We start from the raw sequence: 15,903 nt of genomic DNA, 5'->3' as shown, positions 1-15,903 counted from the left end.
TGTACCTCGATCTCAACTGGGAAGCTTTACAGCCTAATAATAGCTGGGCCCCAACCAGAGATTCTCACGTACGTTCTATTCTGGATTCTGGGGTGCGGCCGGGGCAAAAGGGCTCCTATTAGCTCAGTAAGTTATTTTAATGTACAGCCAAGGTACATTGTCCCCTAAATCCCAGCTCCTTAAGGTTAAACCTTAACATGAGTTAAACTGACTTTTGTAGGTTTGCCCAGAGCCCTAGAGGATCACTTAGAGTAAACATTAGTTTTTAAGGGACAATGGACTCTGGAGCAAACAAGTTCAACCACAACAGCTTTAGGTTAGCAGAACCCCAGGCGGCAGACTTCCTGTACCTTCCCGCGGGGTAGCTGGGCGTCTCTCTCCCACCCGGCCCCGCCCGGCTCACCCCCTCCCCGCCCCTTCTCGTCCCGCCCACCCCTCCTCGTCCCGCCCCCCCGTGACGTGCCGCAGCCAGCCGGGCTCATGCGCAGTGGCACCCCGCGCCCCGCACGGCTGCACCGCCTCGGAGCTTGTCATTCTCCGTGGCGCGGATGCGAGTGCGAACTGCGGTGCTTGCTCGCCGGCTCACTTGCCGCCGCGCCCGCGATGTAACCGACCGCTTGGGAGCGGGCTGGCGGCTCTCCCGGCAGCAACGCCTCGGCTTTTCCCCGGCCGCCTTTCTTGTAGAGCCGCGATTCCCTCGGAGCCGGAGACACGCACCAGGGGCTCGGAGCGCTGCACTCCGGGGCGGGCGGCTGCGGCAGCGCTCGGGACCACGCGGACCCGTGTAGTTTTCGTTGTCGCCGCTGCCGCCAGGCGGTGCGTCCCAGCGAGTGCCGGGCTCCGGGCACCGCGGAGCTGAGGCGGCTGGTGCAGAACGGCAGCGCCTCGCCCCGCACCCGCCGCAGCCGCCGGGGCAGTGCGGGGCCAGCGGGGCTCTGCGCAGCCGGAGCGCGGTCCCCCTTGAAGGCTCCCTGTCGCCTGCATCCCAGTAAGTTGACTGTAGTTTCTAAAGTTGGAGGGTTGCGCCGCGGGAAGGGGAGGTTTGTTTTTATTATCTTCACGTCGTGGGAAGCACCTTTTGTTAGCGGGGCTCCAGCTTGGGGAGTTGAGAAAGCGAAGCCGCGGACAGGGTACGCGGGGAGAGGCAGCCGTCCCTGGCGGGCTGGCTCCAGTCTCTGCTGAACGTGCCAGTTGGAAATGTGCTGTGAGAGGACAGGTGCTCCGAGGGCATTTCGCCTGCTGCTGATTGCTCATTCCGAGCTCCTTGACTCTGTGTGTGTGTGTGTGTGCGCGCGCACACACACACACACAGGAGGTAGGGGGTTCTTGTCACCTCCGTCCCAGGTCCTCAGGGGAGTGACTCCAGTAATATTCTTGGATGCGGTAGGTCTTCAGGGATGGAGGCTAAATCATTCCTTCTCCGGCCTCCAGGCTTCCCGCGCATCCCACTTACCCTCTAGGCAGAAGTTCCCAACGTTTCCCTAATTAGAGCCCAATCCTTTAGGGGAAAACAACTTAATATGTCAACCTACAGTTTTGTGCTATAAGGCAAATAAAATGAGAAATCCGCTCAGTGTTATGTGATTCCATTTATGTGAAGAATGTGAGCAAATCTCAAAGCAGTCGTGTTCAGATGATGACACTTTGGTTTCACCCTGACTGTCCTGCACCTCTTATGTAAGCCTCCTGGCCAGATAAGTGTGTCTCTCTGCAGTGGCTGCAGCTGTGATTCTCCCTTCCATTTGTTTAAGGTCCAGCTTGAACGTATTTAATGAAAATGCTGACATGATATAGCGCCCTGCAGTCTGAAACAGAGTGCACTCTTCAGATTGGAGTGTCTTCTCCTAATAAGGTGCATGCAAAGAAAAACCCAGTATATTTTTCAAGGCAGCTCCAGGAATTAGACACATAAATCATGTTTTAAAATAGCATGCATTGTACAGGGAGCTTGCAGAGGACTCCTTTGAACACATCCCCTTTGTTTTAGAAAAAGTGGAAATTGTTCATGCCAGACAATTGTTGAGTCTGTAAGTTAAGTGTAGTGTTAGGCTTAATTATCTTAATAAACAAAGAGCATGGTTTATAGGTAGGTGCCCTGTCCTACTTTGAAGGATAGAATTCTAGAATTCTTTAACCTTTCTCTCTCATCTGTTCCCCCCTCTTAAGCAGAGAAATAGATTATCATCATTGATGTTTAATATTTGAGTTGATTAAATTTGTAAAAAGGATAGTTTGAAATACCATACAGTACTGCTATGACTGTGAAGACATGAATATTAGCAATAAGGAGAATATTCAGATTTTTTTGGTATGGAAGTCATTAGTTTAATAAAACAGATAACATTCAGACTGCCCTAATGTATCTTCTTTTGATTTAGACTTGTGTTGCAAAACTCAGGATTGTAGTTTAATGTGAGATTTATTTAGGTGCTCCTTAGAAAAAGAAGCACATTTATTTATAGTATTCTGGCACATGGAACAAGATGAACTAGTTATAGGCATCTCATTTAAAATCATAGTATTTTAAGGAATTCTAAGAAAATACACAAAATGTTATTTCAGAAGTTGATAAGTTATTCAACACATTGTAGTTGGTGGTGACAGCATCCATTGCTTATCTCAAGATATATATCCAAGCATAGCAGCTCAAACAGGTTGACCCCCATATACTCTGTCACATCAAGGTTAGGAGGACAGGCTAGGGAGACTTGCTGCTAACTCAGGTACCATCTCTTTGAGCCTGGGCATGTTACCTGAACTCTGTGCCTCAGTTTGTTTGTCTGTAAGATGGGGATTACAGTACCTGCCTCCCTGGATTGTGATGATGATTAAATGAGTTCATAGATGTAAAGCTGTTAAACCAGTGTCTGACTTAATTAAACTGGGTAAAATTATCACTGTTACTAAAGGAAGTGCTTCTGTGGATACTCTTGACATTGAATGACTGAATGACTGCAGACAGAGGTTAACAGAAGCTGTTCGCATGTATCATAGGATACAGGGTATAAGCATTTATTGAACACCTCCTGGTAATGTAGACACCAGCTGGTATTTGACCAATCGTCTCTTTCGATTCCTTTTCAAGGTGGTGGCTTCATCTCCACTTTGGAGAAGAGGAAACTGGAATTCAGCAAGATCAAATCATAGAAATCACATTTGGGCTTTTAACCCATGTCTGTCTGTCTCAAACCCTATCCTTTTTGGCCCTACTGTCTCAACTTCCAGAGTGCTTTTTTCTTCTCTTCTCCTAGAATCCTCATAATAACATAATAAAATAGGTTTGTTCTTATCTTTCACTTACAGATGAGGAAATTTACATTAAGCTGTAAAGTATGCAGAGTGCTTAACTCACAGCATAGTTCTCCATGACTGGGAGCTGTTATTATTCTCATAATTATCGTTAAAAGGCTTGTCTGTCTTAGCACACAGTAGAGATACCAGCAGGTGAAATGGGTTTTATCCTTTGGTTTGAAGTGGATTCCATTGCTTTTTCCTTTCATGCTCATATATTCAGAGAATTGAGAAAAAGAGTGGTGTGTTGCGGTTCCTGGGTTCCTGCTGGAGGCCGCTCCTCCCAGGTTTGTTTGCTGTCTGCTGATGAAGCTGCGGGATCCACACAGCCTAGTGAACCACCACAAGCAGGTCATTCATCTGCAATTGGAGTCATCTGTGAGCATGAGTTCAGTCCTAGCTGGAGAGAACCTCTGGGGCAGAGAGAGAGAGAGCACACACTTTGCTGCATATTGTACTGTATGTTCAGAAATGGCAATAATTTATATTTCATGTTAAATAAGCATGCTTCCTCTGGGCCTTAGTACAGTGTGGTCAGAAGCAGTTTCAGGGGTCATGTGTGAGCTGTCCAGTCGGCCTTCCATATCCAAACTGACCATGGGTTGAAAATATATTTTTTAAAATTCCAGAAAGTTCCAAGAACTTACTTTGAACTTACTTTGCTCCAGCAGCTATTTATATAGCATTTACATATTTATGTTAACGTGGCATTTAGATTGTATTAGGTGTTATAAGAGATCTAGCGATGAAGTATGTGAGGGAATGTACTTTAAGGTTATATGCAGATATAATGCTATTTTATATAAAGAACTTGAGCATCCACTGATTTTGTATCCTCGGGGGTCCTAGAACCTATTGCCCATGGACTGGTGGACTGCACTTTGTTAAAACTCTGGTCCACAGCCTGTTGAGCATCTTATTTGACTTTTAAAAGTTGAGAATGATTGAAAAGTTACTTTTTTTCCTGTGGCTTCCTCAGAGTATCATCCAGATCTACACAGTATTCTGGCCCTTGGTAAATATTAACTCATTTTCTAGATATTAAAATGTAATTGCTATCACGGGCACATAGGCCACGGGCAGCTTACAGACTGATTTAATATTTAATTAAACCTGCTACTGAAAGGTGCTTCAAGACAGATATTCTGCCTTGGCTTTTTTGAATCAAAAATTCTCTGTATAGCATAGTGATTAAGGTTAATAATACTGTATTGCCTATTTGAAAGTTGCTAAGAGAGTAGATTTTAAAAGTTCTCATATGAGATTATTTTTAGCTATGTTTGGTGATGGATGTTAACTAGACTCATCTTGACCATTTTGTAATATATACAAATGTTGATTCATTATGTCATACCCCTAAAATTAATATGATTTTGCATGTTAATTATATGTCAATTAAAAAATTTTAAAGTCCTTGGGTGCAAGGTTCCAGGAGGGTGTCAGAAAGGGTCCTTGCCATCAGCTGAGTCTTTCCACCTCTCTCTGAAATATCTTCTACTTCAGTTTTAGCCCTCCTGCCAGAGCACAGATATTCCCTTTACTCTTTCAAGTGCTTTCATATTTCAGATGTTCCTCTGCTCTGGGTGATTTGATAATACAAGTCTTCCTCAGTCACTTCTGTGACTCAAGTTGGGGCCAGAAGTTACTTTCAACTAATTCTTTAGAATTTGCATAGTGTCCCTATGCAAATTTCTTGTCCCTGTTAACTGTTGGCTTGTCTGCGACCACCTCTGTTTCCAGACAACTTTCTTCCAACATCCAGCTGTCAGAAGATATAAGTACCAGAAATGCAGGCTAATTATGGTATGAATAAAATGAATGAAGACCATTTACTCTTTCCAATCATCTCTCCTGTTTTGAATTATCTTCCCTGTAGGCTTGGAGAGTTGGGGGCTGATTGTATTTCTAAGGCTCTGGCCTCAGACATCTGGGAGAAACACGTGGAAGGTGATACCAGTTCTCCAGATAAACAGTGCGTGTGCAACATGGTAGAGACAGCCCCTCAAGGCTGGGATGCTGCTGAATTTGAGGGTGGGGGTGATTGTGGGGACAGACAGCTCCACGATTTGTCTGCCACATCCTTACTGGATGGAATGAATAGCTAACACAGAACCTTTATGTGTGCTGGCTGCCGTGCTAGGAACTACATACATGATTTACTTGAATCCCCACAATGACCTTATGCAGTTACTTTGTTATCATTTTTTGTACAAGCAGAAAGATCAGAGCACTTGTCCAAGAGCACATTAGTGAGTTTCAGACCCAGGAGTGGATCCCAGGAGTCTATGAGGCCTAGTGTTCTACTGCGTAATTTGGGAGCCTTCATATCGTCCAGCTTTGTTGCATAGATGTCTTGTATTGTGCTTCTTGAAATAATCCTATTCAGTCTCACTCCATCCCCACAGTGACCCTGGGAGAGAACTGAAGGGATGGTTGAAGGTTTGTGCGCACGGTCTTCTAGATCTTTGTGGAGGAAGAGTTTAAAGCTTAGTTTCATTCAATGATCTCAGAAAAGAAACCCACATGTTAGCATTGTGAAATAGGAAGCATACAGCCATCCACTGATAACAGGATGCAGTGAAGAAGCTTGCAAACGTTATCTGTGTTTGATGTCACATAGTTACATCATTCGGAGAAGGCAATGGCACCCACTCCAGTCCTCTTGCCTAGAAAATCCCATGGGCAGAGGAGCCTGGTGGGCCGCAGTCCCGTGGGGTCGCTGAGTCGGACACAACTGAGGGACTTCACTTTCCCATTTCACTTTCATGCATTGGAGAAGGAAAGGGCAACCCACTACAGTGTTCTTGCCTGGAGAATCCCAGGGACGGGGGAGCCTGGTGGGCTGCCATCTATGGGGTCGCACAGAGTCGGACACGACTGAAGCGACTTAGCAGTAGCAGCTGCATCATTCTCATCCAAGAAAGAGCAACCTGAGACTTTCTCAGGTGATTTCTAAAAAGTAAATCAAAAATTTATTTAATCAGCAAGGAACATTACTGTAGGGATGTCATGTGTCACAGTGAGACTGTGGTTTTTAAGTAAATGAACATGTGTGTCTCAAAAGTAAGGTGCAAGCAAGTTGTCTCAGAAAATGACCATTGTGTCATATCTTCTGTGTCTGCATCCTATTCTTTCTAACTGCACTCGAAGTGCAGCGGGAAAGGGCAGAATTTAAAACCAATGTCCAGTATTTTCAAAACCCTTTACCGTAAACGGCACCTCCTCTATTTTCTCACGATTTCACACTGGAGCCAATATTTGTTGCAGAGTCTCTGTAATTTGCAGTGACACTTTTGTAAGGAGCATTTTTTTCCCCCAAATAAAACAATTTTTTAAATCCATTAAAAAAATTAAAAATCTATTAAAAAGTTCTTCATATCTCTTGGGTTTTCAGTTACTATATTTGTTGTTGTCATTGTTATAATATTTGGTATGTTAATGTCTAACCTACTCCTCCTTCTTGGTTTTATAGGACTGTATAATTTTCAAGTCTGTGAGTGATTAAAAACTTAAGAAAAATTAAATTTTCTACGTGTGGGTTTTATGGTAGAGGACAGGGAAGGTTGGCCTGATTGGGGTGCGTGCCTACTAAACTGCAGAGCGCTTGAAACCCTGTGAACCTCAGGGGGTAGGCAAGTTTTTGTTTTTTTTTCAAGTGTTTTATTTGACCAACAGTAGCTTTGTACTTTGGTTTAATTTCATAGGACCCAGTCCCTGCATCTTTTGTTCTAGTGTTCGTTTGTAAGTGATCAACTTCAGTTGATTTTCTAAAAGGACCAAAAGCTGGGACTACTCAACACTGCTACATCTGTTATTTCAGTCTTCAGGGAGCTCCAGGGTTGCATATGGAAGCTCTCCTGTGAATTTGTTCCCTAAGGAATAAAGGGCATTCACATGGGTCGTTGAGATTCAGGTCTTGAGGTATTTGTGACTCAGTTCATTGCTGTTAATGTTGCTTCCACTCACTCTGGCCTTTCACCCTGACCCGTACTCACTTTTCCATCACCCCCGTGTGGATGAACTTGCTGAAGCTTTTGGGAGACTTTAATGTTGAAGTACTGCATGTTATAGATCACAGGCAATAAAACCACACAAGACAAAAAAACAAAACAAAACTGTAAAAGAGCCAGTCTGTAACATGGCCACACAGGGGAACACCGCGACTTCTGTATTCAACACTTGGGAATTGCAGCCAGAGTGGCCTTATGATATTTTCCGTGACCTCTTTTAAAAAGAGCTGTGAGCCTCTCATTCACACATAATCAGCCACTAGCAGCTTGGCAGTGTTCAAGTCAAACTTAATTGGACTGGTTTTTACTCATTTATGCATTCACCAGATATATATTGATATACAAGGCATAGTGTTGGATAATGAAACCTCAGACGTAAGAGGATTCCTTTCACATCTTTCAAAACTCTCAGTCTTGGGAGGGGAAATGATGCTTAACTCCAGTTTTAACCAGTATATAAAAGATGCTGGGCTCTATTAGGGGTACCTGACTCCAAAGAGATGACTTACCCCTAGGGAATAGGGCAGGGTCTGAGTCTGAAAGAGTGAGTTGGAAGGGACCAGGCAGCTGAGGATAGGAGTGGGATGGCAAAAATCTTTCTGAGCAGAGAGACCAGGGAGAACGGTGCAGTGAAGACGCCAAAGAGTGTGGTGTGTCTATGAGACAGCTGGTTTTTCCCTGTGGCAGGTGCACGTGAGGGGCAGTAGGTGGGGCTGGAAACGGAGAGTGGAGGCTGGAGCCACTTTGGAAAAGGTCTTGTAGGCCATATTTGGTCCAGATGAATTTGAGCATTTCAGGCCATTCTTTTACAAGGATCAGTCTGGTGTGTTGTAGAGAATGGATGGGATGTGAGGATGGCTGTGTGGAAAAAAGCAGTGTGTGCAAAAGCTGTTGAATCCTAGTATGGATTTAAGGTCTGAACTCAGACTGATGGGGAGGTGGGAGGGACAGAGAAGGAGAAGAGAAGCAGGAAGGGATGGGGACTTTAGGGGTGACTCCCAGAGCTCTGGCTTGAGTGATTGAAAGGACAGAGTTGTTCTTGATAGTGAATACAAAAGTCTTGATAGTGAATACAAAGGATGACGTGGTTTGTAGGGGGAGATAATGCATTCAGGTGTGGATATGTGTAATGATACAGGGGACCAGTGCAACATCCAGGGCTTGGGATTTTGTTGACAGTTGCACAGGCCTGTGGTTCTAGAATTTAAGACAGAGGCTCAGCTGGAGATACAGGTTTTCAAATCTTCTATGTATTTGGAGTTGTTGTTGAAGTTGTAATCTGACTGAGAAGGTGCATTGTTGTTATTGTTCAGTTGCTCAGTCGTATCTGACTCTTTGCAACCCCATGTACTGCAGCTCGCCAAGCTTCCCTGTCCTTCAGTATCTCCCAGAGCTTGCTCACACTCATGCACATTGAGTCAGTAATGCCATCTAACCATCTCATCCTCCATCATTCCCTTCTCTTCCTGCCTTCAATCTTTCCCAGCATCAGGGTCTTTTCTAATGAGTCAGCTCTTCACATCAGGTGGCCAAAGTATTGGAGCTTCAGCTTCAGCATCAGTCCTTCCAATGAATATTTAGGATTGATTTCCTTAAGGATTGACTGGCTTGATCTCCTTGTGGTCCAAGGGACTCTCAAGAGTCTTCTCCAACACCACAGTTCAAAGCATCAATTCTTCGGAGTTCAGCCTTCTTTATGGTCCAGCTCTCACATCCATACATGACTACTTTAAAAACCATAGCTTTGACTAGATGGACCTTTGTTGGCAAAGTAATGTCTCTGCTTTTTAATATGCTGTCTCAGTTTGGCATAGCTTTTCCAAGGAGCCTGAAGGCCAAGGCGGCAGGCAGAGGGAAAGGAGATGGGGGGATAGTAAGATTAAGTGAGAAAAGTTATCTGCAAGTGCTTGGGCACAACGTGGTAGACGCCAGAGGCAAAGTGGAATGAGGTGCTTGATGGAATGGGAGCCAAGTGACAAAATGAGTGAAATACAAAGAAAAGGCAGAGAGCAGAGGAACAGTCTGACTGTTAACGCGCTTGTAACTACACACAGGGCAGTGACTGTGTCTCATATAGCTTTCAAGGCTTGTGAAGAAGTGTTAAGAGCCTACTGTGTGGAAAAGGGATGGGGAGTGGGGTAAAGGAAAGAAATAAGAAATAAAATCGTGAATAATCACGATCTTCGATCTCAAGCTGCTTATGGCATAGAATTGTCATTTCTTGTTTTCCCTTTTCATTCATTTTTCTCCTTCGTTAACAGCAGGACATGGGCACTTGGGGAAGTGGGAAGAATGAAAGAATTACTTTCTCGACACATAAAATTCTTGGTTCTCATAATAGGCACGTCTGGTCATGCCCATGGATGAGCACGCCGAAAGGGACAGTGATGATGACCCATCATTTGGTAGTTTACAAAAATAAGTTTTTCTCATGGCTACAGCATCTTCGGAGGGTTGGACCTTTGAACCACTCTCATTAGAGTTATTAATGAGCCTTTTGGCTCACTGGATTATTTCATATATATTAGGTACTGCTGCTAAGTCGCTTTAGTTGTGTCCGACTCTGTGCGACCCCATAGACAGCAGCCCACCAGGCTCCCCCGTCCCTGGGATTCTCCAGGCAAGAACACTAGAGTGCGTCGCCATTTCCTTCTCCAATGCATGAAAGTGAAAAGTGAAAGTGAAGTCACTCAGTCGTGTCCTACTCCCAGCGACCCCATAGACTGTAGCCCACCAGGCTCCTCTGTCCATGGGATTTTCCAGGCAAGAGTACTGGAGTGGGTGCCATTGCCTTCTCCTATAGTAGGTACAGTTTCCTGTAATTTTCACTTGCCTTATAAGAAACAGGCAACATTAAGTCATAGACAAGCTGGAGTATTGAGGGGATGATGAAAATAATTACCATGTGTTTTAGTTAATATCATGCATATCAGTCCTTGCTCCTTTCATTTTGACCTAAAGGTGGAATTATTCCCATTGCAGAGATGAGGGAACTGAGGTGACTGTGGGGAGATAACATAGGTAATAAATGATAGAGTTCCTAGGACCCCGAATAAGGCATTCTGACTTCAAATTTTGGCTTCTTGCCACTCCATTATGTTGCTTGTGTCTTCATGACTAGCTACTAAAGAAAAATTAGGGGGTAGCTACTTAAAAAAAAATTTAAGAGTCTTTTTTTCATTAGTCTGCTCAAAGCACCAATAGTGGAAGCTATATTGACTGCAGTCTTTATATTTGATGGACCACAGATTCTTTATGCAAATGTATGCAATCAAGTCCAACTGGGCGAAAGCTTTTTTTAGAGACAAACATCTTTTTCTTTCATTATCTTAAAAAGCTCTTAAAAAGCAAGTTTAAAAAGAAAAGCATTCAACATTTTAAACTGTAAAACTGTTGTAGTTAAACTTGCTGTCTGGTATAACGGAAATTTGTTTTTCAGTTGTTATAATGGCCTTTTTAGGTGAAAAGTGTGTGTGTGATATAATTCAGTCAAATTAAGTGTAAACTATTGGTTTTCCTTTTATAATATCATTCCTGAATTCTCCAAATACATTAAGTGATGTAGCTTGCTTTATCTTGCCAAAGCAGCTATCATGTTCCCCTTTTAATGCCAAAGCATTAAAGCATTTGTCTTTTTCTTAAGCAGTGTAAAATTATGCAGGATAAATCGAAAGGGCCTATTTTAGTTTTACAACTTGTATTTTAGCTTCAGATATTCAGAAATTTACCTAATTTTGCTACTGTTAAGGCAGATATTAACTATTAGTATATAGAAATATTTAGAATCATGAAATGTTCATGGAATCTTACAGCTGTTTGAAAAGTTTATGATGCTACATTTATTTCATAAAAAATATCTGTGGGCCTTGCTAAATAGCAATTTTCAGATAAAAGCAACTTCTAGCAAGTAGCAAATGCTGGTACCAGTGCTTATCTTTAAATCTCAATTTCAAGCTTCATGGTGCCAATTTTACGTTTTAGCTTTAGTGGAAAAAAATTGAATCCGAAAGGGCTTATACATTTGTGGCATTTGGTGGGTTGATCCTTTATTATTACTGCTGATTTTTTAAAATCACCATGCACTTATAATTTTTTTTAAGTTTTATAAAAATGTTAGGCAACTATATTAGTTCTAGTAATTATCATTACACGTGGTGTATTATAGTAGCCTTAGTCCATTGCAGTTGAGAAATTACAATATAGCCATATGAGAATTTAAATAATAATATCAAATAATATTGTATTTTGTGTGTGATTTTAGTGCATTTTATAATAATATGTGAGGAAATTCAAATGAGGTAAAATGAAACTTAGTTTAGCCATTTCATGCCTCATGTGTCCCAGTTTCATCCAAATGCAAATATGATAATCCAGGGCACAGAGGTAGTATCCTGTAGAGGTGATTTGACAATACTGTGTTTATTACTCACCACCAAGATGAGTAAGCTGCAATCCTACTGATCTTTCCATAAGTATGTATTTTAATATTATGTACTAGGAGTTTTCATTTTCTAAAGAGACTAATTAAGTTTGCCTTACCTCATTTTTCTTCCTGTTGAATTTTTTTTATGTTAGTATCTACTTGACATGATAGAACATGTCTAAATTAGCAGTCTAATTTGAATAGCATAGTTATGTATACAGTCACAGCTTGTTTGAATAGAGGGCTTTTTGCATATTGTGTATGCTCTTTCTCTTAGCAGATTGAGGAATTATATGCTTAATGTTTCAGAATCCTAAACCTACTCATGTTTGCCAATAGACATGCAGAGATATAAATATTTTTACAAACATAATCTTAAAAGATATGCTTCCTTTTCAGATATTAGGAATTGACAGTTAAACTGTCTGCTATAGCCGTTTCTTATATGCGATAGACTGATAAATCCAGAAGGGGCTGAAACCAACGATGTCATTAGTAGGGCCTAAATTGTTAGTGTTGAGGTTAGGAGTGTATTTCTCTGTTTTCCTAAATAAAAAATAATGATGCTTTGCAGTAAAGTATTATGAATCTTGATAACGAAACACAGTCAAGTAATATAATTTTTTCTTTGCTGTACTTTATTATAGTCATTTTGCCCAAAATACACATCTTAAGCGTCTAACATCAGCATGAAATTCCCAATATCTCCAAAGTAAGAGTTGAAACTGAAATGTTCAGGGACTCATTTAAACCATACAATATGGATAACAGCTTTTCAGATTTTATGCCAGGGTGTATGGAAGAGGATTGCTAAGCACTGGTGGTTGAGAAAAGACAAAATGCCAAAGGATCAGACTTGCACTTAATGGTTTTTGCCACCACAGTTCTTAACCTTTCCAACTGGTTGAGTGGTTTACTAATAGCAGCTGGTCAGGACCTGCATTATTGTAGACCTTTTCTTTTAATAAATATTCAATAGCATTTTCAAAATTGTTCCCCTAGCTACAGTTCATAGTAAACAGCCCAGTGCTGGCAAAGAGCATGCTGCTTTTATACTGTTTTACAGCCATAGGCCATTTGACATTTGGACCCTTCTCATAGGGATTTTTCCAGCTCCGCGTATCCTGAAAACTGTCAGCCTTGGATCAGAACAAGCCTTTTGCATCTTCACACTTACAAGGAAATTAAAAAGAACTTTTCTTCTCCCCATAAAATGCCAAGGCCCATGGTCAGAGAATTATCATTTGCTAGTCATATGCATTTTCTTTTTGATGTTCTCACTGGCTTTAGGAAGTAATAACATGAAAAGCACTGCTGAAACGTGAACACAACAGTTTGATTTGATCTTCAATATACTCTTTCTGTTTAAAGCTGTGGTTCTCAAGGAAGAGTGACTTTGCCACCCAGAGGACATTTTGGTTGTCATAGCTGTTGGGCGAGGGTGGGGGTCGGTGGGGCGGGGAGGGGTATGCAAGGGCTACTGCTGGCATCTAATAAACGAGTGGAAGCCAGGGATGCTGTTATACATCCCACAGTGCACCAAACAGCCCTCCTCCACAGGGAAGAATTATCGGGGCCAATATGTCAACAGTGCTGTGCTTGGGAAACCCTGGTCTACAAAGTAGGGAATGTCTTTCTAATTTGCTTTATATTGTTCAAGCAAATGGAAGTGTGTTCAGTGGTTCTGATGAAGAGATCCTTCCATTCAATAAACTCATATATTAAACACCTGCTAGGTCCTGAAAATGTGGGGAAGACCATGACATCATCCTCAGGAGTTTCTGCCGTCTTTGCAGGATGAGTGGTAAACAAAATACTATTGTTTGATGTGATGTATGCTGTAATTAGCGAGGCACACATGTTATGTTAAACTCGAAATAATTTCAATTTCATTTGCTAAATGTGGGGAAATATCTAGAAGAACTCATCTCTGCTGCCTGGATGTTAAATTAGTCATTTGGGAGCAAAATTTCTCCTTTTCCCTTAACGATCAGGAATGTATCTCATTTACTGCATCCTTCTTCCCCTGTTTGCACTGGTGTTAATTTGAAACATCAGGACAAAAGAAGAGGTGTTGACATAAACAGTATTACTCCCAACGTTCAGGATTCGTTTTTCCACATCTTCATTAAGGTATAATTTACATGACATAAAACTCTCCCATGTTAAGTGTACAATTCATAGATTTGTAGAAAACTGATAGAGTTATGGGACTTCCATCACAGTTTAGTTTTAGGGCTTTTCCATCACCCCAGAAAGATCCCTTGTGCCCCTTTGTGTTCATTCTGCATTCTCACTGCCAGTCCCAGGCAAGAGCTAATCTTTATGTCTTTTTTCTCTTCTCTGTCTCACTGTCTGTCTCCATTTGCTAAAAGACACATCTATGGACATTTTATTTGGAATGTTAATTTTTGAAATTTATTTAATTAATGATACTTTTGGTTGCGCCAGGTCTTTGTTACGGCATACAGGCTTCAGTAGTTGTAGCACACAGGCTTAATTGTTCCACGGCTTTTGGGATCTTCCTGGACCAGGGATCAAACCCATGTCCCCTGCATTGGCAGGTGGATTCCTATCCACTGCACCACCAGGGATGTCCCGGAATATTAATTTTTTCATAAAATTTTAAAAGAATTAAACATTTTTACAAAAATTAACACAGTTTAATAGCTTCTTTTTGAAAATCAGCACCATGTTTTTCATACTACCTGCATAGTACACCTGCTGTGGCCCAGACTGGGGATGCTCAGGGTCAGAACTCCCAGACTTAGACAGTGAAAAAGTTGACAGAGGAAAAGATGAGCTCATGTGTTTAAGGCAGCATATCTGAAATCATACATGGTATGCCTATTTCTTAGCTTTGTCCTGTTTAGTTCCCTGTAAATGTGTCTACTAAAATAATATTGTAGAAATCATTGAAAAGCTGAGGTCTGGTAAACACCTGCATGATGTGGGAAAATAATACAAGGCTTAAATCTGGAGAACTCGCCTGTCTGGGGAGTTGTATGCAGGTCAGCAGTTCTTTAGCCTGACACTCTGGGGCCAAATGTCTTTTAGAATCCATCCAGCTTTCAGAAAGGGAATGCAGTTTGCATCCTATAGGTTAGGTAATACTCCCGTGGCATACGGGAGACACAACCATTTCTACAGCAAAGTAGATGAATATTCTCATTTAGTTGGACAGAAAAAGACTTGTCAGCTCAGGTCAGGGTTTGGAACAAATTCATTTAGTAGCAAAATAACAAAGACACTCTGTTTTCACAAAATTTTGCATTTTAAAATTGTGGCTAAAGGTTTGTGAACCTGTCTAGGATATTACATTCAAAAATAATTGTCCCATCCTCCTTCAGCCCCGCCCCCAACATCTCCTCTGCCACATACATGCTTCATACAGCTTAGCCATGGGTATACTTGTCTTTCTTTCACATCATTAACTTCCCATCAGACTTGACAAAATGCCAGATTAGCTGTTCAGTTTCAGTGGATGAGGGCCAGGTACGGATGTGTTATGGCCAGCCAGACCCACATTCTCTTATGTCTGTGGTTTTACCTCCCTGCTTTAGGCCTGGATTGTAGCCATGTTCATCTAGCCCAGCCCCTCCTCCACCAGGTCCAGGGTCCCAGATGATGAAGATAGCTTTTAAGGGTCAGAAAAGATGGCCTTGAAGAAAATCCAAATGTAACAATGGTAGACATCACTGCAGCAACCCCAGACTCATGCTTGGTAACCATCACACCTCACAAAATCGTGGGCTGTGAGACTGAACACCTAAAGGAGAAGAGAAAAGCCAAGGTAGGGGATCCACTGGAGTCAGTTCTCTTGAAGATATTTAGAATCTAAGAAAGGAAGACAGGAAGAAAACGACATAAGGGTCTTTACTGGGATCACAACTTAGAAGGAGGATACCCATTAAAGCAAGATATTTCAGACTTGTTCCAGAATGCTTAAAATCCTGCATAATCATCTAATGTATTTGCCTAATGGCATTTAGCAAACCTCTTAGTCTTTTAATCATAAATTTCACATCTCTGTTAATTTCCAGATTCCAGTGGTGAAATTGTAACTGAGATGGCAGTGGGTTTTAGCTGGCCTTCTCCTTTAGAATGAGCTGTGGAATGAGCATTGAGTATTTTGATCAACATGTACATTTGCTTTTGTGGCATGTGAGCAAGCATGCC

The 15,903-nt window shown here is 42.0% G+C and overlaps 1 protein-coding gene across 2 annotated transcripts in view; it reads left to right on the top strand.

Moving 5' to 3' along the window:
- The first annotated feature begins 474 nt into the window (after nt 1-474).
- Nucleotides 475-15,903, top strand: part of PAG1 (phosphoprotein membrane anchor with glycosphingolipid microdomains 1) — a 157,969-nt gene continuing 142,540 nt past the window's right edge. Inside the window, exon 1 of one of the 2 annotated variants that reach the window (XM_069601086.1) lies at nt 475-988. The gene's annotated coding sequence lies outside the window, so the exon portion shown is untranslated. The remainder of the gene's footprint in view (nt 989-15,903) is intronic. The other variant, XM_069601087.1, reaches the window with a different exon arrangement.

Source organism: Ovis canadensis, chromosome 9 (assembly GCF_042477335.2).
Source record: "Ovis canadensis isolate MfBH-ARS-UI-01 breed Bighorn chromosome 9, ARS-UI_OviCan_v2, whole genome shotgun sequence".
Classification (NCBI taxonomy): Eukaryota; Metazoa; Chordata; class Mammalia; order Artiodactyla; family Bovidae; genus Ovis; species Ovis canadensis.
Note: the sequence above shows the minus strand (reverse complement) of the source record. Positions and strands in the feature narration are given on the sequence as shown.